Source organism: Euprymna scolopes, chromosome 35 (assembly GCF_053919585.1).
Source record: "Euprymna scolopes isolate OS-2025 chromosome 35, ASM5391958v1, whole genome shotgun sequence".
Lineage (NCBI taxonomy): Eukaryota > Metazoa > Mollusca > Cephalopoda > Sepiida > Sepiolidae > Euprymna > Euprymna scolopes.
The window spans coordinates 12,671,936-12,699,092 of NC_136516.1; the positions used below are offsets into that span (position 1 = coordinate 12,671,936).

General features: G+C 30.2%; 1 protein-coding gene and 1 pseudogene across 2 annotated transcripts in view; one reads left to right on the plus strand and one right to left on the minus strand.

Moving 5' to 3' along the window:
• The window catches only part of LOC145259686 (junctophilin-1-like), a 629,234-nt gene that overhangs the window by 420,266 nt on the left and 181,811 nt on the right, over positions 1–27,157 (plus strand). The window lies entirely within an intron of this gene.
• Positions 7,986–8,123, minus strand: LOC145260048 (U2 spliceosomal RNA; annotated as a pseudogene).

Genomic DNA, 27,157 nt, shown 5'->3' on the forward strand with positions numbered 1-27,157 from the left:
CATGCTGTGGATTAAATTAAGAGTTCCGATCGAAATTCCTTGCAGATTCCTGAGTTCAACAAGATACACCTGAAGGTCAGATGTTACATGAACCGAAAAGTTGATTCTCTCTCTCCTCTGATCTTGAGCACATGGCAGAATGAGGAAAGTGGCTGTTTACTTTTAATGCATCTAAAACCAAGCTTCTATCTTTACATCATCAACGCTCTGATCCCCATCTGGCATCAATTGAAATGAATGGCTCTCGTCTTGGGGAGGCTCTATATTTTGACAAGCTTCTGAGCATGACATTTACTCCTGGTCTGAAATGAAACACGTATATCAAATCCGTTGCCAAAATCGCTGGAAAAATGGTGGATCCTTCTATCGATCCAGTGAATATCTCACTGCTGATGCAATTCTCTTCCTATATAAGCGCCAGGTACGCCCAAGGATGGAGTACTTTGCTACATCTTGGCAGGAGCTGCTAAAAACTTATCCTGCCTTGACAGAGTTCAAAATAGACTTTGTAGCCTAGTGGGGGATGCCCTTTTCTCTTCCCTGCAACCTCTTTCTCACAGAAGAGACGTTGTCAGCCTGTCTCTGTTTTATCGTTATTTTTATGGCAAGTGCTCGATAATCTATAGTTCCCCCCTTTCCAAACTTTCACGAGAAACACTCGTCTAACTGCAACCACTATCAATAATTTCCTCCGCTCTTTATCTGTGCCTTAACCTAAACGTAGATTCCATAAACAAAGTTTCTTTCTTAGAACTGCACACTTATGGAACCCTCTTCCGTTTTCCTGCTTTCAAGCTGACTACAATATGGTCGTCTTCAAGTCCAACATAAACAAGTTCTTGATGAGCCGTTCCTCTTAAGTAATCCAATTTACCAAATTTCCATAACTAACGATTACTACAATATTATCCCATTGACTACCATGTACTCTTTAACCCTTATCCTCGAGTGGCCTCTGGGCCTTGATAAGTGATGACTCCCATGTAAAAAAAAAAAAAATACTCAAGAGGAGAACAATAGTCCGAATGATCCAAATAATACAAATTATCAATCGTCATTACAAAAAGCGAAAACAAAATTTAAGGCCACCATTCACTCATGCACGGAGTATTGTTGCCACATCTGGGCTGGTGCATCTACCATTGTAGCCTCTCCCTCTTTTTTCCATCTAATAGGTCCCCCTTTGTCAACTAAGCTCCAACCCCTGTCCCATCACTGCAATATTGCATCTCTGTGTCTGATTTGCAGGTATTTTAATGGAATGTGCTCTGATGAACTCGTTGGACGTGCTCCCTCGATGTATATATCCCCGACAAACCCACTTAGCAACAAAATCTCTCCTCTTCACTGGTGAGGTCCCTAAATGCTAGAAATACTCTAATAGTTTCTTTTTTCAAACAGCTAGAGTTTGGAATTCCCTTCCTGCTACCTACTTCCCTGACCGTGCTGATATGTAGAAGTTTAAATGTAATGTAAACCAACATCTTGTTAATCTTTCCTAGTCATGGTCCCAAATAGTAGCTTTTTACGTCCAAGTGGCCATATGTCTTGTTAGGAGGTGAACGTGAGTTAAAAAAAAAAAAAAGAAAAGAATTAAAAATTAAAAAAAAAAATAATTTTTCGAATTAATAAATTATTTTATTAAAAATATTTTTAACTTTTAGAATTTATCCTTGCTTGATTTGGTAAAAATGTAATTATTTACTGAATAAAATATTCAACATTTTAAACTTTTTATTCTACGTTCCTATTTACAATGCCTCCCCACAGGATAGAGTTAGACACCAGGGTCGTTTTTTTAACGTGGAGAAAAGGAACAAAAATAAAAATTGTCTCAGTCGTGAAGGATTTCTCCTCCACTGACAGAGAACAAGAAATTGAAGTGCAGCATCTGAACAACAGATACTACACTTTGATCTTGTCCCGAAGGCCAAGTACTGCGAGACGTGGTATTTATTTGCTCCCCCACCGAGCAAATTAGGCACAAGGCCGATTTTTAATGTGAGGAGTGAAGGGGAGGGAGAATGGAAAAGGGGACCAGCTCCCGAGAGGTGGGAAATAGGAGTTGGATAGTGATTTGCCAGCTGGCCCAAGTAGGGTTGCCCGTACATGGACCAAAAGAATGCCACAAGGGCAATGGTCTGTTATTTATTTGCTTCCCCACTGAGCAAATTAGGCACAAGGCCGTTTTTTAATGTGGAGATGGGGGGAGGGAAAGGGGGGATCCAGCTCCCGAGAGGTGGGAAATGGGAGCTGGATAGTAACTGTGGTCTGTAGGGTGATCCCTACATTGACCAAGTTCAGATATGTGGAGCTACCCCCACATATGGTCTTTGCTAGTCATAGCTACTAAGCTAGTCTTTGCTTGCAGCATCTGCCGGAAAGATACTACACTTTGATCTTGGCCCGAAGGCGGACGCGAGACGTTGGCTCTCCGGCTTTTTCTTTCCTCTAAAATCGCCATTTTGTCTCCTCGAATACAGTTTTGTATCAGACGTAATCTTTTTTTATATGCATAAAAAAGAAAACATGCGCAAAAAAAGGGTTTCTTTTTTTTTTTTTAGTTTTTTTTTTTTTGTTACACATTAACAATATCATCGCTTATGGTTACAGCAGTTTCTATTTTCCTGTTCCTTTAATCATCTTTTATGGAACAATAATGGTACATCGTCTTTATTTCTTTGGAATCAAATCAAAAATTCTTTCACAGCAACTTGCTATAGATTTTCCTTTTAAGTCGACCAACATAGATTGTTATTTAGAAATCGGTAGCAGACCTGCAATTAATACATGTTTGGGTACTTCACGGGGAACGTGGACCCTGCGTAAACGTTTTTCGTTTTTTTTTTTTTTGTTTTGTTTTGTTTTTTTTAATGACTGCTCCCTGAAAATGAAAAATGCACAAAAGGTTTTCATTGGTTTATTTCATCACGAAAACTTTTTTGGAAGATACTATTTGAGACCAAAAAAAAAAAAAAAAAAAAAAAAAAAAATATAAGAGTAAAATAAAATAAAATAAAATGAAAATGAAAATAAAATGTAAACAAGTATGAATCAAATTTACTCAAAGAAATTTTAAAAAATTAAAAAAATAAAATAAAAACACGCTCGATTAAAAAAAAAAAATGTGTATGAGATATATACGAAGAAAACTTTTGCGCATTTCAGGGAGCAGTCATAAAAAAAAACAAAAAAACGTTTATTCAGGGTCCAAGTTCCCCGTGAAGTGCCCATGTTTGATTAAGGTCTTTAAAATATTACTTTTCTTTCATAACTTTGATATAGTCTCTTTTGGGGGGGGGGGATAAAAGACTATTCAGCGCATATAAGTTAAGTAAAATAAAAGTAAAAATGTTTAAAAAATTAAAACGGTATAAACAAAAATATTTATTCTATCTCTTTCTCACAGAAGAGACGTTGCAAGCCTGTCCCTGCATTATGACTATTTCCATGGCAAGTGCTCGTCTGAGCTCGAATCTATGGTCCCTCTTGCCTGACTTTCACAAAAAACACTTGTCTAGCTGAAAGCACTATCAATAATATCCTCCCCTCTTTATCTGTGCCTTAACCTAAACGTTGATTCCATGAACAAAGTTTCTTTCTTAGAATTGCACACGTGTGGAACTCTTTTCCGTTTCCCTGCTTTCCAACTGACTACAATATGGTCGTCTTCAAGTCCAACATAAACAAATTCTTGAGGAGCCGACCCCTTAAGTAATCCAATTTACCAAATTTCCACTACTGCGATATTGTCCCATTGATTACCGTACTATCATTAACCCTTATCCTCGAGTGGCCTCTGGGCCTTGATAAGTGGTGATTCCTTTGGAAAAAAAGAAAGAAATGTATATACACTAGTAGGCGATTAACAATAAATTAACCCCATCCTCAAAGAGAGGAGGTAAAGCCTGAGAGGGTGGACCTCCTAGAACTGCACAGAACTAAACTCCCACCACAAAATGAACAGCGACCGGATCATTACAGGAATGATTTGATTTCTGTTGATTAGGAAGACCCAGGATAAAAATCCACAGCCGAGTTTAAGAATACTTAAGGATGGGCACTGTCTGCAGAATTATAACTAAGAGAGTCATCTAACATCTATGCAATGTTCACGACTTTAGCTCGTGCGAACACTCTAGGTTGTCATATACTCATCCGAATTCGTCATTTAATAGTTCTCAATTTCTTTCATTCCAAAGACAATTGTTTGGTGGCCCTGAGGTAGAGGCTCGGCAAATGAAGCAAAGGTGGTTTCATGGCTGGGTTCTAATTTTCTGTGGAGGAGACTATGTTTTAAAGGACTAAAATTTTGTCAAATTATTGTCAATACTTATTGTTAATTTCAATAAAATGAATATCGTTTCTGAAACGATCGTACAATCGAGTTAATTTTGTTTCTTTTTCCTTTTGAAACTGATTTTTAATTCACATTTATAAATCGTTTAACTCAATATTAATATAGCTCTAGAATACCTATACCTATTGAGCTTATTATATACCTACAGTACAATGGGCACTGTTTTCTTTTAAAAGTATTACTACAATTACTAATACATTAGAATAAACTCTGCTCTTTACACTCCATTTCTAATTCCCTATATATATATATATATATATATATATATATATATATATATATATATATATATATATATATATATATAACTTGGGTGCATCATCTATAATCAAAACCGAAACCAAAATTTATGGAGACTTCTTGGTAAAATTATTTATATAAAAAAAATTAGATGACTTGAGTGCCATCAGTTATAATCGAAACCGAAACCAAAACTTCTGAAGAATTATTGGTCAAATTATTTATTACAAGAAATAGGTCATAACAACTAAACAACATTAAAGAAAAAAAAAAGATGTAAGCGTGACACACAAAATACCATACACGCTATCGTATTAATATATAAATACTATTATATAAACTATATGATATTTCTGTTAAAATGTACACTATATATTCATACATTATTACAGAAACTATAACATACATTTCACGGGTATATATTTCATATACTGTTATATACAATATAAAATATATTACATTTGTTAAATTATACATTTTTCATACATAATTAAACGTACTATAATATATTTTATACATTAACACATACACTAAATAATAATACATTAAACAAAATGAAAACTTGTCATTTTCCTTATTCCATGGAATTTCAAAGAATAGCACTTATCTTCAAAATAATGATCATACAAAAGTTATACTTTTGCTGGTTAGTACATAAATAGAAAATTACAAATTATAAGAGACCATCGGGGTTGCCCGGTGTTGCCCGGGTGTGTGTAGGTGGTGCAGTAAGGAAATTCGAAAAAAAATGGTAGTGGGGGGGATCAAAACAACAATAGGTAGCCCGGGTGGAAGAGGTGTTGTAAAAAAAAAAGTGCTAGTAGACAGGTAGACTCGAACCCGTAACGCGAAGGAGAAAAAAAGGTAAATACAAAAAAAAAACGTAGTGTCTTAGTCGATGTGTCCATGGCGCGACCGGAAGTCCTGAGCATTGAAATTAAGCGTATACAATCCAATTGAGATGATGACTTGGCGAAAATATCGATGCAAAAAACGACCCCTCCTTGTAAAAAACTGTCTTGTTGAGGGTGAAGGAATTAATTTTTTTTACCAATTTTTCGGTATCTATCGTCCGAAAGATCAAGGTTTAAAACACTACCGGTTTCGTCACGTTTCGACACGTCTGTCAAAAGTTTTAGCAGACATACAAACACACACACAAATAAACACACAGATTTTTGCCCTTTATATTATAGACTAGCAGGGTGGGGGTACCCGGCGTTGCTCGGGTGTTTGGAGGTGTGTGTATTGGAGGTGGAGGTTAGATCAAAACAACCCTGTTTAAAAAAAACGTTGGCCGGGTGTTTGAAGGTGTAAAAGAAAAAAGGAAGGCTCGAACCTGAAGCCTTGACGCAAAAATGGAAACAAAAGGGGGAAAACCCCCATCTCGACCTGTTTCTATTTCTGTTTCCGCCGCCCCATTATTCGCTTTTTTATATTGAAAAGCGAAAAGAAACACGGCGATCGAAAAATCTGGAAAAAATAATGCATTAAAGTCGGGCAAATTAAATACATATGCGACCCCCGTTCTTAACTCGTACATATTATCATTTAGACAGCATATAAAAAGTTTTAAGAAGGAGCGAGCCGACCGAGAAGATGGGCGAAAAAGGCCTTTTGCGGATATACAGAAAAAGTGCACACACATACACACATACATACACACACATATTTTCGCTTTTATATATATAGAAGTCATATTTGTATAAAAGTTGATGGTAAAGCATATTGCAAATTAAGTCCAGGGTCGATGATACATGCATATATATATATACATATATTCCATAAACTCTTATACATATTTCATACATTATTATATTTTAAATAATAAATATTTTAAATAATAAATATTTCACGTTTCAAGTTATTGTACATATTTTTAATGTATTATTTTAGAAACTTGAACCATACTTTAAAAACTATAACATACATTTCACAGATATCTATTTCATACACTATAATATTTGTTTTATACATTATGATATAAGCCTAATATTTGATATCCCATAATATACACAATAATATATATTTAGTACATTATTATATATATTACATCTGTTATAAAATATATTTTGTATACTATTATGTCAGCTATAATATATATTTATCATACAGAAGTAAACGTACTATAATATATTTTTCAAAGATTACCATATGCACTATAGCTTTTATTATGCATCCCATACATATTAATTTCATACGCTATATTTATTTTATACACTATGATATAAACCTAATATTTTATATGCTATACCATAAATATATTTTATATATATATTATATGTATATATTACACATACTATAACATATACTTTGTATGCTATTATGTAAAGTATAATATATATTTTTCGTACATATTTCATATTCTATATTTTATGCACTATTATATACTTGAGTGAATTCATACTTTAAAAGGAAAAAAATCACCTTTTCTCACTTTTTCTCAACAGCTGGCATGTTTATTTAAATAAATCTCACTCCCTACGCATGCGGCTCCATTCTTTTACGAAGAAAACATCCTGAGGAATTAGTACATTTTGTTTTGAAACGCATGCGGAATCCTCAAGACTGTTTCTTTCTAAAGGAAATTCTTAGCATGCACCAAAGAATGTTTGTGTGGCACCGGCAACTAAAATGCAACTAAATTTCCAAAATTCCTTCGGAAGCAGAGGTCAGCAACTAGTCGGTACTTGAGCGGCACTACCGTTCCTGTATTGCCTGCACGTTTTCTTTGTTTGTTTTTTTTTTGTTTTTTTTTAACACAAGTTAGTCATAGATAAATGGTGAGCCCGACGTGACCAGCAGAGCTGACAATGCTTAGGTGGTTTTATTTTATGTCAAGTTGGAATAGCTTAATGTTTTATACACTTTAAATTTCCATCTGTAATTTTGTTGAGATTAATTAAATATTCATATCCGAAGCCCATTCGGTTCCAAAGTGTCTTTACGATCATCTGCTACATGTAAAAATCAAGGTGTCCAAGAACCACGTAAGTACATTTGTGTTCGTTATTATTTGGATTATTCGGACTACTGTTCTCATCTTAAATGTTAGCCACATAATGTTTTGATCAATGTAACCTCCAACCGGTGCTTTTATATTATAACAAGGCCGATAGCCATTAGTCGCGTTCTCTCATGTAATGAATGAATGCGTGAATGTAGGATTGACATGAAGTTCTTAAAAATAATCTAAAATGACCGAAAAATGAGCTGAAATGACTTAAAATAAATAAAAAGTAAATGACTTAGAATGACTTTAATGAACTTAAGGATGAATTGAATGACCTTGACTTGAATGCTTAAAAAATAACTGAAATCCTTCAAAAACAAGTTGAATGATCTGGAGAATGGCTTGAATGGCTTTGAGACTGACTGGTTGTAAAGTGGGTGATCATTTTACATTAAATTAATACAGAAAAGTGATCCCCCACTTTATATCACAAAGTTACAAACATAAGTACAGCATGTAGTAAGAACAGATACTATACTTTGATCTTGGCCAAAAGGCCAAGAAAAGGGTATTTATTTGCTCCCCCACCGAGCAAATTAGGAACAAGGCCGATTTTTAATGTGAGGAGTGAAGGGGAAATGGGTACCGGGGAGTAGGGGAGCTGGATTGTGACAATTGGCATTAAAGGTTGCCCCTACATTGACCAAGGTCTTATATGTGGGGTTGCCCCCACATATAAGACCTTGGTCTTTGCTTGCAGTATCTTTGATCTTGGCCAAAAGGCCAAGAAAAGCTTAAAAACCTAAGAACAGCATCTATTAACAACAGACCTTTGATCTTAACCAAAAAGGCCAAGCACAAAAGTGTTACGGACAGACCGACCGAATTCCAAGTAAAACGAATGGTACCTATGTAATTGTCATGTAACAAATAGTAACATATCTAAAAATTACAGAAAACAATAAGGTAGAAAAATAATTATTCATCAAAAACAATTTCGATAAGGGTAAAAACAGTTCGATAAGGTTGCATGCTGGGTCGGACATATTGGGTCACATGACGTAAGCAAAATTAGGAAGTAACTTAGTTGAACGCAGACAGAATTTATTCAGAAAATAAATGTAGCACATATACATAATTTGTGAAATTTTTTTAAATAACTTTTTTAATTGTTTGAATTTAAAAAAAATTTATTAACAAAAAATAACTGATTGAATTTATGAGAAATTGAAAACTTAATTACCTCCCCTGTTAATTCTCCAAACCAAATTGCTATATTTTAAAAATGTTTTTTTCCGTGAATAATTATTTTTCTATCAAATCGTTTTCCATGATTTTTGGATGTGTTACTATTTACAACAGGACAGTTACGTAGGTACCATTTGTTTTACTTGAAATTCAATGTTTTTTTTTATTGTTGTTATATAGAAGCACCCTCCAACCTTCTTCATACTTATCTTATTGAACTCGCAAATCTTGCTGTCAAACTTGGGAATCTGCACGAGAAGACCAAGTAAATGTGAAAAATTCAGTCGTAAGTTATACTCTTCTGAAGGTTGATGGTTCAATCCTCGGCGCGGGCGACACTAAAAAAATAAGGCAATTGCAAATTACTTAGGATTTCCATCCAGTCATAACTTCCGTGGATTAAATAAAGGATTCAGTTCGAAATCCCGTGCAAATTGCCGAGTTGTACAAATAACACTCAAGATGAGAACAGTAGTCCAAAGAATCCAAATAATACGAATTACCAATCCTCATCTCAAAAGTTCAGAAACTAATTGAAGCCATTTAAGAAATCTATGATGCAGAATAATATTTTTACTACTTGAAAAAAAAAAAAACAACTTAAAAACATACAATCTGCAAACAAATACAGGGTGAAACGATAAAGTTGTCGCTCTAAAGAAAATAAAACTAAAGCTTTATTTTAAAGCTTTTATTGAAAAAAATCAGTTCAGCTAACTTGATTATGTAGTAGAGCTGACATCTATTCAATGTAGCCGCCTTCAGCCTCAATCTTCTGAATCGACACTGCTTGGGCCCAGTGGTAAGGAGAGGCCCAAGACTGACTGGAAACAATGCCAAGATAAGCAGAGAGCACATATAGCACCTGAAATTTCCAAATGGTCACCCATTTTAGTACTGACCAGGCTCACGGTTGCTTAGCTTCGGAGAACCAGTGTATCAACGTGATTATGCTGTATATGTGTGGCCATAAGTGTATGAGTTATATGTGGGCCATAAGTGTGCCAGGAAAGGGCCATATGCAGTCTTTGGTTTGCATATTTTGCATGCTTAATATAGAGAATTCCATTGTAGAAAAATCTAGAGGACTGTAACCAGAAACGAAACCTGATGGACATGTCAGATATTTCGCAGGGTGTTAGACATATTGTAATACTATGTACATCCCCCCAAATGTTAGAAAATGATTAAAAAAAAGAGAAGAAACTGTTTAAAAAAGGGGAGGGGGATAGTTTATCAGCAGAACAAAAATATATGAAATGAAGATAATAGAAAGACAATGGTGGGGGAGGTAGTTTACCAAGGTACACAAAGGCGATCTAAAATAGGATTGTTAATCAAGGTGTGTCAGTAATTGGGACAAAGGATCATACATAGAGATCAATATATTTAGAGTTATTTTACGGACAGTTTCAGGAGTGGAAGTGAGTTTTGCGACAATTTACGACAATTTTACAGTTGGGAACAGTTGACGGCAGGTTGAAGTTTGGACCAGATCTGAATAGATTTAGGGGGACAAGATGAGGAGATAAATAGATCAACTGACTGACAAACATGGCCACAACAGAAAACCTAAGATGTGGACGTTAGCGTGTCCAGGATCGATGACGTCACACACACGCTCAGTGTACAACTGATGGAATGTGCCAGAGTCTTTTGTTTTTATTGAGTTTATTTTTTATATTTGTGAACAAGTGCTCGCCCTTGGCAGACGCCAATGTGAGAGATGATGACACAGTTAGAACAAGAAACGAAGAAAAGCGAAAATGAAAGAGAAGAAGACCATGAAAACAGTCTAGGTTCAGCGATTGTTATCAAGAGAGAGTACATGGTTCCACAATGTCCAATGGCCTCAAATACCAGACAAAATATGGATAAGATATCATCCTAACTTCTGCTTATGTGTGGACGTGTTTTCTTAACTTCTGGACAGGAGAGCGCATTTCCTTAACGTTTGCCAGAATAATTTACAACAGATAATTCAGATATCAGTCCAAGGTAGACACCCTCGGTTAATTCAATTCTGAGACAATATGGTGGATGACACCAGATTTGGGGCAACACAAATAATACTTAAGTTGACTATTCTTGAAGGCTTTTTCTCTTGCAGAGATTTCACATCCTTGTTTTGTAACCAAATACAGTGATACCTCGGTTGTTGAACAACTCTGTGTTCGAACCAAAAGTTGGAGATTTTCTTGTCTCGGTAGCCGAACGAAATTTCAGAGTTTGAACGGCCGGTTCCTCAATGGAACGTTTTAATTCATACTGGTCGTGATATTTTGAAGTGTAGCATGACGACTCAGCTCCATTCCAACCTCATCGCAACCCCTTCGACAGTCTAGACGGTGTCTGAGTTATTTTTAACACATCAGTGTGGCACTAGAACCACGCAATTCGATTGGTCGACCCCTTTTTGTGTGGGACGACAAAGGACATTGAGGTGTCCAAAATGTAAAAGAAAAGGGTCAGTAAACTTTAATAGGACAAACGAAGCAGACGACAGTAATTAATTGCGCAAAAAAAAACATTGTTGTTCAAATAATCGGTTTAGCGTCGTGTATAGATTTTAGAAGCAAAGAAGAAACGGACATTCTTTTACAATTGGATAAAAATAATAAAAATGACACTCAAAATGAGAACAGTAGTCCGATGAATCCAAATAATATGAATAACCAATCCTCATCTGAAAAATTCAGAAACGTCTGTCTAAACTGTTAAAAATATATATATAAAGTCATAAGTAACTTTGTGTGTGTGAATTACTTCCTCATAGGTTAGAAAAGGCCGAGCCTATCTTTTGCAGATTTCACACAAAGCTAATTTATATGTCTGGCAGTGTTCTTAGATATGTTTTATACAGAAATTCATCCGATAAGTATAGAAAATTGAAAAAATCCGATCTTAAAAATAGCTTTGGTAAAAAATAGAAGAATTTTTACAGGGGAATATTTAAGGTTACACCGGCAAGGGCGATAATAAAATTTCAGAAAATCATTTCTTCTTAAAAAAATAAAAAAAAATTATTATAATCTGGAGATATAACTTAGTGGTAGAGCATTCGACTACAGATCGAATTATCCTCTGTTCAAACCCGGGTGTGCCTCACCATTTTATTTTCATTTTTCTTATCAACGAGTTCAATTTACGATAAAAGAAAAGGTACCATTTAAAATCGCCGCAAGTCATTTTTTCGTTTGCATATTTTCAAACTGAGCATTAATCAGAAGTGACTCTTCCAGGGCAGTCATTGTGAAGCCCAAATATCAGCTGACGTGATATTATAAACAAACACCCATGGAATTTGATGAACGACATTGTCATTCTTTTTTATTTATTTATTTATTTATTTATTTAATATGTTTTTAATTTATTTATTTATTTATTTTACAAATTAGTCCATCGTGCAAATTATTCCTTGTAATACATAATAATCAATAGAGGATTGGTTCTATAATAATACATATGCAATCTGCATAAAGTAAAATATATTCAAGCGTGTTGTACGACTGGGCAACGCCGGGTTGCCGGCCAATGGAGAGACAATGTTGCTGACCTCTGGTTTACTTATTTGCTTTTCAAATTGTTATTTATTTTTCTGTTGTTTTATTTGATGCTTTGTTTTTTTTTTTGTTTTTGTTTTTATTTGCTGTTGTGCTATTGACCTTGTTATAACTGCTGTTTCAACATTTTATTTTTTTATCATTTGTTTTCTTTATTCGCTTTTTATTACTTATATTGCTATTAATTTTACTTGTGTTGTTTTATTAATAATGCATTAATTCAATCTGCGCGCTTTGCGATGGAAATGTTATTATAAACTTCCGGCTGACCAGTAGACAGTAAGCATCTATTATAAAGAAGCAGACATGCATCTAAAAAAATACTATATCAAACCTAAGCGTAACAGACAAACGAAAATGGTATTTCAAACTTAAGCATGACAGGCCAACGAAAATGCTATTTGAAGCAAACTTAAGCGTAACAGACCAATAAAAATGTTATTTCGAACCTAAACACGACAGACCAACAAAAATGTTATTTCAAACTTAAGTATGACAGATTAACGAAAATAATATTTCAAACCTAAACATGACAGACCAACGAAAATGGTATTTCAAATTTAAGCATTACAGACCAACAAAAATGCTATTTCAAACTTAAGCATGACAGACCAACAGACTGGAAGTCTCTTATAAAAATATTAGCCCACATCTAAAAATTTAACAATTTTCAGTCAGTGTGTGAAATTTAAAAGAAAATTGTTTTATTTACTAATGAATCGTCGTTTGTGAAGGCTAAAAGTCACTCGAGGATAATAAAGGTTAAAAAGAAGGATAGGTTATCAGTTGAATAATGATGAAGAATATTATGAGAGGATTAAATATAATAAATAAGATTTGATTACTTAAGTGTGTTTTATGACATTTTAATGGCATTTTAATGACATTTTAATGACATTTGATTTGAAGACGGTTCTTGGAAAGAAACTCTGCTCATGGAAGTTCTGTTTAACTTCAGATACGCAGAAGAAGACAGGAAACTTGTTTACAATGGTTGTAGCTAGACGAGTTCTTGCTGCGAATGTTTTAGCGGAGAAATATCTGACTTGTTTTACGGCATATCAACGCTTAATTTTTTTTAAATGCTGAATCAAAATATCTATTGTTAATAATTCATTAAAAATTCGGTAAAATTGTATCCCTGCACCTTTTTCTAGATTCTACTTTTTTCTAGACGATTACATGTGAACACCTTTAAAAATTTGGTGGTAAAAATAAATTTGAATGAATATACTTTTGAGTTTAGAATGGGGGATCACTTTTGGATATAAATTTAACATAACCTGATCATTAACTTCCGAATCACCAGCGATTTAATGAAAATGAAATCATACGATATTACTGTACAGATACTACACTGGTGCAAAACTGTTGTTTGAGGAATTAATTTTACTCCTCCTGAGACAGGTATTCTAGTATATATATATATATATATATATATATATATATATATATATATATATATATATATAGTAACCTTGTCTGTCTATGTCAAACTACTCAGTCATTTTTTTTTATCTACAGACTTGAAACTTGATATATAGGGGATTTGGAACTGTGAAACAAATTCATTTGTTTTTTATCCGGCAAAAATAGCTGCTAAAAAGTCAAAATACAAGAAATGGAACTTGGCAGGCATAAGTCGACTAAGCATGAGCGAATATACATTTATACATTTAACAATGCTATTTTTTAAGTTTTTATATTCGTATGGCCTTAGCTCAAACCATATCAAATAATACTGGAGAGGTATATGTTTTGGTTTCGATTCTAGCTGATGGCTAAACTCATATTTTATTTATTTATTTTATTTTTTTTTTTTTTGTAATTTTTGAAATCATTACTATTTATTGGTTACAATATAATAATCGATAGAGAATTGACGCTATAATAATGAATACGAAATCTGCAAAAATGGAAACATATTTAAGTGTATTTTATGATCGGGCAACATGCCAGTATATAAATATATACACATTATACCCTATATATAAAGTAAAGTCAGACCCTTCTTACATTTCTGCTCAATAGCTTTATTACGACCTTTGAGAGGTAGGCCCTTAAACGGTGCATATTCTCTCCTGATGACCCAAAAATATTTTTATACCGGTATGGATTATCCCACAAAGAAAAAAACGATCAACTTTATTATATAAACACATGCACACAAAGTTTATTTTATATTTATTTAATTTTACTTGTTATTTATATTGGGGTTGTATATATTTATTTACTTATTTAGTTGTTTGCTTTTCTTTCTTTTCGATACGGGCGCATCTTAACTTGGCGAGTGTGTGAGATGCAGCCATCGAACTTTTGAACTCCATATGAGCCACTGGGCCAGTGATCGAGGTGGGAGACTCTGAAATCAGTAAACGTCTAGTTTTCAGTCTATTGAACAGTTCAGTTAAATTCAAATGAGATAATGAGGCCTCAGATCAGTGAAGGAAGCCGATATACACAAAAAGCCGTCAAGAGGTAGGCCCAGAAACAGTGCAAATTTCCTCCTGATGACCCAACATTATCTATAGATTGGAATAGATTACCCTAAAAAAAAAAAAACAGTAAGCTTTATTATATACAGGTCTACAAGGAGAAGTAGACTCCAATATCATGCATATTCTCTCCTGATTAACTGACATTATTTGGAGACCGGAATGAAATATCCCACAAGTGAAAAAATTTGATAAACTTGATTATATACATGTCTGCAAGGTAAGCTGTTTCTTTCAAACAACAGTATCTTCTGTTGGCCGCTCGCTTTGTTCCGGTAACAAATATTATTCTCAATAGCTTCATTACGACAAGTTACTTAAAATAATTCAGTTTGATAATTCACAAAGAGTGCACATTTTATTTTAATAGATTTGCTCAATTTTAATATTTAATCCAATCACCAGTTTCTGTTTTGATTACTAATATAATAGAGTGAGTCGGAAAAGATACCCCCTTCTTCTTTGTTTGAATCCTCGATTTTCAAACCAAATCAGTGGGTACTAATTTCATAACTGATTTTTTTAATTTAGTTTTATTTATTTATTTATTTTTTTCGATTTACACGTTTAATATTAAAACATCAGTTTCCTCTGTTTTTTTTTCTTCTTACTTATGTTTTAAAATATTTAATTCCCTTTTTTCCCTTAATTCTAATTTTTAGCATCTATTAGACAAGATTGAAAGAGTACAGTTTCTTTAAAAAAAAAAAAAAAGAAAGAAAGAAAGAACAAAGGGAACGAGAAATAAATTGGGCAAGACAAAAGGACATTTTTTATTAGGTTCATATAGAAAAAGGCGAATTGAAGTAATATTTGCCAGTTTCTGCTATATCATTTCATTTTATTATACATATCTGTGCTATTTTATATATATATATATATATATATATATATATATATATATATATATATATATATATATATATAATTTCCACAAACCAAATAACGTCACAGTTCGCAATAGCCATGACAGCCAACAAATCAGAAGTGCAAGACTAGAGTTTCGCCCTCATTTGGCCTCATCAGTAAGAAAACTCGAGTCTTGGAATTCCGGCTTGTTGGCTGTCATAGCTCTTGTGATTTGCGACGTTGTTTTGCTGTGGAAATAATTATGTAATCTCTCACATTCTGAAAATTATATATATATATATATATATATATATATATATATATATATATATATATATATATATATATACACATACAGTACTGTTTCGTTGAATCACAACTCATCAATGCGGCTGGACTAGCACCTTTCCATAGCTGAGGATTGAACCTACAACCATCACGTTGATAGTCAGCAGTTCTACCCATCAGAATATATATATATATATATATATATATATATATATATATATATATATATATATATATATATATATATATATATACTTCAGAATACTTTTTATTTAACAATCAGTTGTTATGGAAACGTGAGATTGTAGGTTTACAAAATATTACTGGCAGTAATATTCTATAAGTTATCCCATCTAAACAGGAATTGCTCGATATGCAAGATAGAGCAAATAAATTAAATTGTAATTCAATAAATTTTAAAAAAACTCTCATTGAAATGAAATGAAGTGGTTGAGTTTCATATCAAAGAATTTTATTATTCTAAGCAAGACAAAGAATGCTTTAGAAAATCAATCTCCTTAACCTATAGGGTTTAGGGTTTTGATGTCTACCATCTCATCAGAGGAGAGAAAATATTAGCAAATAGTTATAAAGGTATGCACCCTATTTGCTAAATTATGCACCCTATTTAGCAAATAGGGTGCATATCTTTATAACTATTTGCTAATATTTTCTCTCCTCTGATGAGATGGTAGACATCGAAACCCTATAGGTTAAGGAGATTGATTTTCTAAAGCATTCTTTGTCTTGCTTAGAATAATAAAAATTCTTCGATATGAAACTCAACCACTTCATTTCATTTCAATGAGAGTTTTTTTAAATTCATTGAATTACAATTTAATATATATATATATATATATATATATATATATATATATATATATATATATATATATATATATATATACCGGTGTTACTCGTGACACCCTTCACTGATGATTCCTGAAAGGAATATATATATATATAAAACGTTGCAAAATTATTTGTACAATATTGCAATTTATTTTTACAATATTGCTAAATTATTTGCATGAAATTGCAAAACTTTTATATGATATTGTAAAAGTATTCATAATCATCATTGAAAAATTATTGTATAATATGGCAAACTTATTTGTATGATATTGCAAAATTATTCATACGATATTGCAAAATTATTCATACGATATTGCAAAATTATTCATACGATATTGCAAAATTATTCATACAATATTGCAAAATTCTTCATACGATATTGCAAAATTCTTCATACGATATTGCAAAATTATTCATACGATATTGCAAAACTATTCATACAATATTGCAAAATTATTCATACGATATTGCAAAATTATTCATACGATATTGCAAAATTATTCATACGATATTGCAAAACTATTCATACGATATTGCAAAATTATTCATACGATATTGCAAAACTATTCCTACGATATTGCAAAATTATTCATACGATATTGCAAAATTATTCATACAATATTGCAAAATTATTCATACAATATTGCAAAATTATTCATACAATATTGCAAAATTATTCATACTATATTGCAAAACTATTCATACAATATTGCAAAACTATTCATACAATATTGCAAAATTATTCATACGATATTGCAAAATTATTCATACAATATTGCAAAACTATTCATACGATATTGCAAAATTATTCATACAATATTGCAAAATTATTCATACGATATTGCAAAATTATTCATACAATATTGCAAAATTATTCATACGATATTGACAAAATTATTCATACAATATTGCAAAATTATTCATACAATATTGCAAAACTATTCATACAATATTGCAAAATTATTCATACGATATTGCAAAATTATTCATACGATATTGCAAAACTATTCATACAATATTGCAAAATTATTCATAAAATATTGCAAAACTATTCCTTAAATATTGCAAAATTATTCATACGCTATTGCAAAATTATTCATACGATATTGTAAAACTATTCATACGATATTGCAAAATTATTTCAACAATATTGCAAAACTATTCATACGATATTGCAAAATTATTCATAGGATATTGCAAAATTATTCATACGATATTGCAAAATTATTCATACGATATTGCAAAATTATTCATACAATATTGCAAAATTATTCATACGATATTGCAAAATTATTCATACAATATTGCAAAATTATTCATACAATATTGCAAAATTATTCATACGATATTGCAAAACTATTCATACGATATTGCAAAATTATTCATACGATATTGCAAAACTATTCCTACGATATTGCAAAATTATTCATACGATATTGCAAAATTATTCATACAATATTGCAAAATTATTCATACAATATTGCAAAATTATTCATACAATATTGCAAAATTATTCATACGATATTGCAAAACTATTCATACAATATTGCAAAATTATTCATACGATATTGCAAAATTATTCATACGATATTGCAAAATTATTCATACGATATTGCAAAACTATTCATACGATATTGCAAAATTATTCATGCGATATTGCAAAACTATTCCTACGATATTGCAAAATTATTCATACGATATTGCAAAATTATTCATACAATATTGCAAAATTATTCATACAATATTGCAAAATTATTCATACAATATTGCAAAATTATTCATACAATATTGCAAAATTATTCATACAATATTGCAAAACTATTCATACAATATTGCAAAATTATTCATACGATATTGCAAAATTATTCATACAATATTGCAAAACTATTCATACGATATTGCAAAATTATTCATACAATATTGCAAAATTATTCATACGATATTGCAAAATTATTCATACAATATTGCAAAATTATTCATACGATATTGCAAAATTATTCATACAATATTGCAAAATTATTCATACAATATTGCAAAACTATTCATACAATATTGCAAAATTATTCATACGATATTGCAAAATTATTCATACGATATTGCAAAACTATTCATACAATATTGCAAAATTATTCATAAAATATTGCAAAACTATTCCTACAATATTGCAAAATTATTCATACGATATTGCAAAATTATTCATACGATATTGTAAAACTATTCATACGATATTGCAAAATTATTTCAACAATATTGCAAAACTATTCATACGATATTGCAAAATTATTCATAGGATATTGCAAAACTATTCATACGATATTGCAAAATTATTCATACGATATTGCAAAATTATTCATACAATATTGCAAAATTATTCATACGATATTGCAAAATTATTCATACAATATTGCAAAATTATTCATACGATATTGCAAAATTATTCATACAATATTGCAAAATTATTCATACAATATTGCAAAACTATTCCTACAATATTGCAAAATTATTCATACGATATTGCAAAATTATTCATACGATATTGCAAAACTATTCATATGATATTGCAAAATTATTTCAACAATATTGCAAAACTATTCCTACAATATTGCAAAACTATTCATACGATATTGCAAAATTATTTCAACAATATTGCAAAACTATTCATACGATATTGCAAAATTAATTCAACAATATTGCAAAACTATTCATACGATATTGCAAAATCATTTATACGATATTGCAAAATTATTTGTACAATATTTCAAAATTATCTGTATTTTTGTACGATATTGAAAAATTATTCAATTACATTGCAAAACTTTTGTACGATATTGCAAAAACTGTTGTGTAATATTGCAAAATTATTCACACAATATTGCAAAATTACTTATACGATATTGTGAAATTCTTCATAGGATTTTGTAAAATTATTTGTACTACATTCAAAAATTATTGTACAATATTGCAAAATTATTGGCGCAATACTGTAAAATTATTTGTATGATATTGCAAAACTTTCATACGATATTGGGAAATTATGTTTATTATATTGCAAAATTATTTGTACGATATTGATAAACTATTCATAAAATATTTTGAAATTATCGTACAATATTGCAAAATTACTTATACGATAATGTGAAATTATTCATACAACGTTGCAAAACTATTTATACGATATTGCAAAACTTTCATATGATATTGGAAAATTATTCATCTGATATTGCAAAATTATTTGCACAATATTGTGAAATTTTCATACGGTATTTCAAAACTATTCGTATGATATTGCAAAATTATTAGCACAAAAAAAAACGAAGATATCATGCTGTGAATATAAATAATTATTTTAATTTAAAAAAAAAAAAGTATTTGCAAATGATATTTTAGATTTTGTTCATCAAAATACTTACCAAACTTTCCAAAGTATTTAAACGTGTAATATTATTATATCATTTTTATTTTTTATCAGTGAGATTTTCATTAGGCACTTATGCACTGATTGTACCGCGATGAAATAATAACATTTTTATTTAGAAACCCATTCTTAATGTGGGATTTGTTAACTATTCTGTACTTTCACTTAACAATTTAATAAACAAAAGATACCGTAAAAATTAATTTAACTTGAAAATTTTCTCAAAAAAAAAAAAAGAAAATAGTACGATCCGTGACTCTGTAGAAGTACCAAAGGTTATCTTCAAGTTTAGCCACCCCGTGTTTACAAAGTACCGAACTTAGTATTATTTTAACCTAGTATGGTTAAAATAATACTAAGCTCGGTACGATAGTGCTTGTTAAGATAGTCGGCAAATCGATTTTTTTTTATGTCGTTTTAAGCAAAAACGATATTACGTACTTAATTGTCATGTCGAAAATAGTAATATATCCAAAAAATTACGAACATTCATCGAGTAGAACAACTGCTATTGTGTTTTTAGTTAAAAAAAAAAAAAGTCCATCGCTATGATCTTCAAGTGTCGAAAAGCGAGATAAGTATGTCCCCTGTATTCGCAGTCTTCAAGATGAAAATGCGATTTCCCTAAATTTTCTGTAAAAATGTTAACTATAAATAATTTCGTATTATTTGGATTCATCCGACTACTGTTCTCATCTTGAGTGTGATTTTCTCAACGTTTCGGTCGATGTAACCTCCGACCTTCTTCAGGTGTATCTTGTTTCTATTGAACTTGGGAATTTGGACGGTATTTCAAGCAGAACCCTTTATTTACTTCACGGACTACACATGCCCTTGTTCCATCAGCCATGACTGGATAGAGGTACTAAGTAATTCGCAATTATATTTTTGGGTCGCCCACACTGAGAATTGAACCTTTCACCTTCAGGAGAATATCACTTTTTACAATTTTTCAAAGCACTCTAACCACTGTGCAAGGAGCCATGGCACAGTGGTTAGAATACTTGGAAAAATCAATTCAGAAACATTCTCGAATTCGACAAGATACACCTGAAGAAGGTCGGAGGTTACATCGACCGAAACGTGGTAAAAATGACACTCAAGATGAGAACAGTAGTCCGATGAATCCAAATAATACGAAGAACCAATCCTCATCAAAAAAATTTAGAAACGTCATAAATAATTGTCTGCTCGATATCACTCGTGGAACATTGTGTCGCTTTCAGACATAATAGAAGGCTCCTATCGCTCTTGGCATTTGTACACAACTGGCCAACTAGTAGATGGTCTTCAACAAAAAAAAAATGAAAACCAGTTTTCATCAAATGGAAATGGAATCATGTCGTCTTTTCTAGGGCGAAAATTTTATCGTTCTACCCTGTACAAGCACAGTTACTCTTACAGGGGGGTTAATTGTCTCTTGAGACTGAATGTAAGCATTGATAGTAGTAATAATAATAATAATGATAATAATGATAATGATAATAATGATAATGATAATAATAATGATAATAATAATAATGATGATAATAATAATGATAATAATAATAAAGATAATAATAATAATGATAATAATGATAATAATGATAATAATAATAATGATGATAATAATAATAATAATAATGATAATAATAATGATAATGATGATAATAATAATAATGATAATGATAACAATGATAATGATAATAATAATGATGATAATAATGATAATGATGATAATGATGATAATAATAATGATAATAATATAATAATAATATGATAATGATGATAATAATGATAATTATAATAATAATAATGATGATAATAATAATGATAATAATGATGATGATAATAATGATAATAATAATAATGATAATGATAATAATAATGATAATAATCATAATAATAATGATAATAATAATGATAATAATGATATGATAATAATAATGATAATAATGATAATAATAGTAATAATGATAATGATAATAATAATAATGATAATAATAGTAATAATGATAATGATGATAATAATAATAATAATGATAATAATAATGATGATAATAATAATGATGATAATAATGATGATAATAATAATGATAATGATAATTATAATAATGATAATAATTATAATAATAATGATATTGATAATAATGATAATAATGATAATGATAATAATGATAATGATAATGATAATAATGATAATGATGATAATAATAATGATAATAATCATAATAATAATCATAATAATAATGATAATGATGATAATAATAATGATAATGATAATAATGATAATAATAATAATGATGATAATAATAATGATAATGATAATAATAATGATAATGATAATGATAATAATTATAATAGTGATAACATTAATAATGATAATAATTATAATCATGATAACATTAATAATGATAATAATTATAATAATGATGATGATAATAATAATAGTTATAATAATAATAATAATAATAATAATAATGAAACACAAGCAATTTCAATAGAGAAAATAATTAATTTTTAGTCATATTTATTTCATTTTCTTTGTTTTCCATTTGAATTGTTGCTATTGTTATTCATCCAATCTTGATTAAGCCAACCGGAGGCACAGCGATATTGAATGGAATATCAGTTGGCTGGTTGCGAATATTGCTTAAACAACCAATAATCTCATTTGGCTTTCGACCATACCATTTCAATACGTCATGCAATAATTCGTTCTGTGGACAGCAGGTGTTCCACAATTACACATAAAATATCTAAAAGTATTTTTTTTTTTTTTTTTTTTTTTTTTTTGCTATTCGTTTCCTCAAATCGACAGAGGGATCTGAGAACAAATAATAATAATAATAATAATAATAATAATAATAATAATAATAATAATAATAATAATAATAATAATAATAATAATAATAAATGGAACCAAGAACAGTGAAACCTCATATCTATAAGTTCTCTAACCCAACCCTAACCCCATTACCACATCACTGCCCCCTCCCCCCAAAAAAAGAGCGAGACCAAATAACCAAGTAGAGCCAACGAGGAAGAAAAGACCGATGAACTGACCAGACCCCAGCCGAATAAGTGCGAAGAGAACTGGGCCTTGATGAGGCTTATTGCCACTCAAATCCCAGCAAAGACCAATAGCTGCTGCCAACGAAAAATCAATGGCAAGCAGCTGCTGCGATAATGCAAATTTATTTACAAATATTATCGAAAGAGGTGGAGAGTACTGGAAACCTGGGGAGATTTGTTGTCATTCAGTTTGCAGGGAACACCACAGGCTGTTTTCAGGGAAAGATCTCTGAAGACCTGTGTGAAAACTCCTTGTGAGCCAATAATAATAATAATAATAATAATAATAAAATGTCACGCGCAGGCACCCTCACAGTGGGTATCTATAGTCTGTCAAGACTGAAGGAAACCATATATATATATATATATATATATATATATATATATATATATATATATATATATATATTACTTTATTTTAAAGTTAGAAAAATTTAGTTGATCTCGTTAAATAAGTAAAAAATCGAAAATGCAGCAGCTAATCATATAATTAAAAATTTCTGTATTTAATAAAAATCATTTATAAAAATATTTCTGTATTTAATAAAAATCATTTATAAAAAAATATCTGTATTTAATAAAAATCATTTATAAAAAAAATTTCTGTATTTAATAAAAATCATTTATAAAAAAATTTCTGTATTTAATAAAAATCATTTATAAAAAAAATTTCTGTATTTAATAAAAAATCATTTATAAAAAAATTTCTGTATTTAATAAAAAATCATTTATAAAAAAATTTCTGTATTTAATAAAAAATCATTTATAAAAAAATTTCTGTATTTAATAACAAATCATTTATAAAAAAAATTCTGTATTTAATAAAAAATCATTTATAAAAAAATTTCTGTATTTAATAAAAATCATTTATAAAAAAAATTCTGTATTTAATAAAAAATCATTTATAAAAAATTTCTGTATTTAATAAAAAATCATTTAATAAAAAAATTTCTGTATTTAATAAAAATCATTTATAAAAAAATTTCTGTATTTAATAAAAATCATTTATAAAAAAATTTCTGTATTTAATAAAAAATCATTTAATAAAAAAATTTCTGTATTTAATAAAAATCATTTAATAAAAAATATTGCTTTCTAATATTGCTTCAATTTAATTTTATTACATCAATTTCAATATTGTTTCATTTTAATTTTAAAATTCTTTTACAACAATTACGTCAATTTCAATAGCCAATCAAATTACATTCTTACAGACGGTGTACCCCCAAATATGTCGCAGTATTTCCCTTATATTCTTATTTATTTAAACTGCAAGAGGGTCGTTTAGTTTAGAATACAGAACAACGAAGATAAATTTCATACGTGTATTGGGTCTAGTATAGAACTAAATACAATATATAAAACTCACTACGCGTTCGTCTCCATTTTTTTTTTAATTGCATCTCCTCCCAGACGCAAGAGCACAGAGTAGCGTAAGGGTTGCACTTTTTGTGGATCGTTTTTTTTTATGAGTGTTTACTCGGTAAAAATAGCTGCTAAGGAGACAAACTGAAAGAAATTGGAACTTGGTAGACATAAGTTTACTTAAAGTTCTCTTGTACCGATACGCAAATACATATACATAAATATATATATATATATATATATATATATATATATATATATATATATATAGTTCAGTTTCGTATATGCAAACAAGTGTAATAGTTTATAATTATTATTATTTTCATAAGTATGCATACATTAATTATAATTAATAAATTTACTAATTATTAAATATAACCTTTTGGCAGAATATTCCTAAAATAATAGAATTTGTAAGTACGAATAGATGGGTTTAGTTACTTTATTTCTAAAATTCAAAATTGCGTAATGTAAACATGTTATAAGGTATTTACAGTTTCTCTTCCAATTTTCGGATTTTAATCATGTCGTTAAATCACGCTTTATTTCCTTTTGACGGATTGATTGTTGCTATTTCTTCTGATGAGTTAAGGGCAAAATAGATTCACTAACTGATATAATAATTAAGTGATTGATTTTGTGCTACGAAACAGATACTATAAAGAATTGTATAAGTCAACTGAATTAAAGGAATAAATTATAAGATGGTCAGCATCATGAACTTTGAAATATGGTCTTTTGTCATTTATTCACGATATATATATATATATATATATATATATATATATATATATATATATATATATATATATCTTGATATTGGAAATGTATTCAAATTTTCAAAAAAAAAAAACTTATAAACCTAGAAGGAAGGTATACAAAATTTTAATTCTTCGACAAGGAGTACAAATAAAACAAGAAAAACCTTCTTCCATGGAGTTTCGAAAAATGCAATTCTTCTCATCACAGAGAAGAGGTTTGCAAAATATACGATAAATTTTGCAGAATATATATATATATATATATATATATATGATGGACTCTCCCGTCGATTTTGACGTATAAGATTCTGCCACAACAACTAAGTTGTTCAGAAATCGACACAGATGATTTGTTTATAGTGGCGAAGGCTTTGTGTAGAACCAACCACACTTTTTGCTATTACTGCTAATCATTGTCGGTGCAGATGACTGCCACTAGACAAAGCATACAGTACGATGCAGGTTTTTACATCAGAGTTACCTTCTCTTAGATGCATGTCTTTAAGTCTGAGGATGCATCGCTCCTAGTGAGTTAATGCATCCTCAGATACCAACCTGGAAATTTCTACAACTCGGCACGGTACATACAGCACCTAGCCTTCACAAATGGTCACCCATCTGGTTCTGGCCAGGCTCAACGTTGCTTAAGTTTGGTGATCTGGTGAGAACCGGTGTGCCAACATGATTGTGCCGTATAATATATATATATATATATATATATATATATATATATATAAGAACAAATAGTTAATAAAACATCTTAAAAAACACTTTGAAAAAGAGTTAAAAACATTTAATCTGAAAAGGAAACACTAAATAAGTGGATAGTCCTTAATCTGCGGAGTTTCGAAGAAATACTTTCCTTCTCATCAGAGGGTAGGAGTTAGCAAAATGCGGGATCGGATTTTGCTTGCAAAAGTATTTTATGAAACTGCAAGTAAGTCATAGATCTTACTTGATAACAAAAAATGAAGCAGAGGGAATAGGGTGAATGAAAAAAGTGATTTCACATGAATGGATAGTCTGGTGAAAGGTAAAGTATCCAATGACGGTAAAATCCAAAAATGCAGAATCCAAGAAAGTTAGTTAAATTTCCATTTGCACAAGTAAATTCCAAGGGAATCGTGTTATTAGAAGATGATCCAAAGTAATACAAAAGGCAGAAATCCGTGGAATAATTCACAAATAGATACATGGAAACGGGAATGAATTCCAATAATATTATTAAAAGAAAGATAAAATGGGCGTAAAAAAAAAAAATTATTTATATAAAATTTATATATATATATATATAAACTACTTCATTTAGTCACATGAATTAATATACGAAAGTATAAATTTATGCCTAAACTTTAAGTATTTACTTCAACAGTGCTCAATACGTAGGTAGAGCTAGGTAGTAAGTTATAAAATATATTTGGCGATTAAACTACACAGAATATTCCACGTTTCATCCACGCTAGGATTCCTCAGGCTTAATCCCATTCCTTCACTAGGATTCCTCAGGCAAAATCCCACCCCTTCACTGTTGGGGTCCTTAGATGCCGAATAGTTTCATAAGCCTGAGGAATCCTAGCGTGGATGAAACGCGGAATATTCTGTGTAGCTTAATCGCCATATATATTTTATAACTTACTATATATATATATATATATATATATATATATATATATATATATATTATTAGTGATGGGACGATTCCAGTATATTC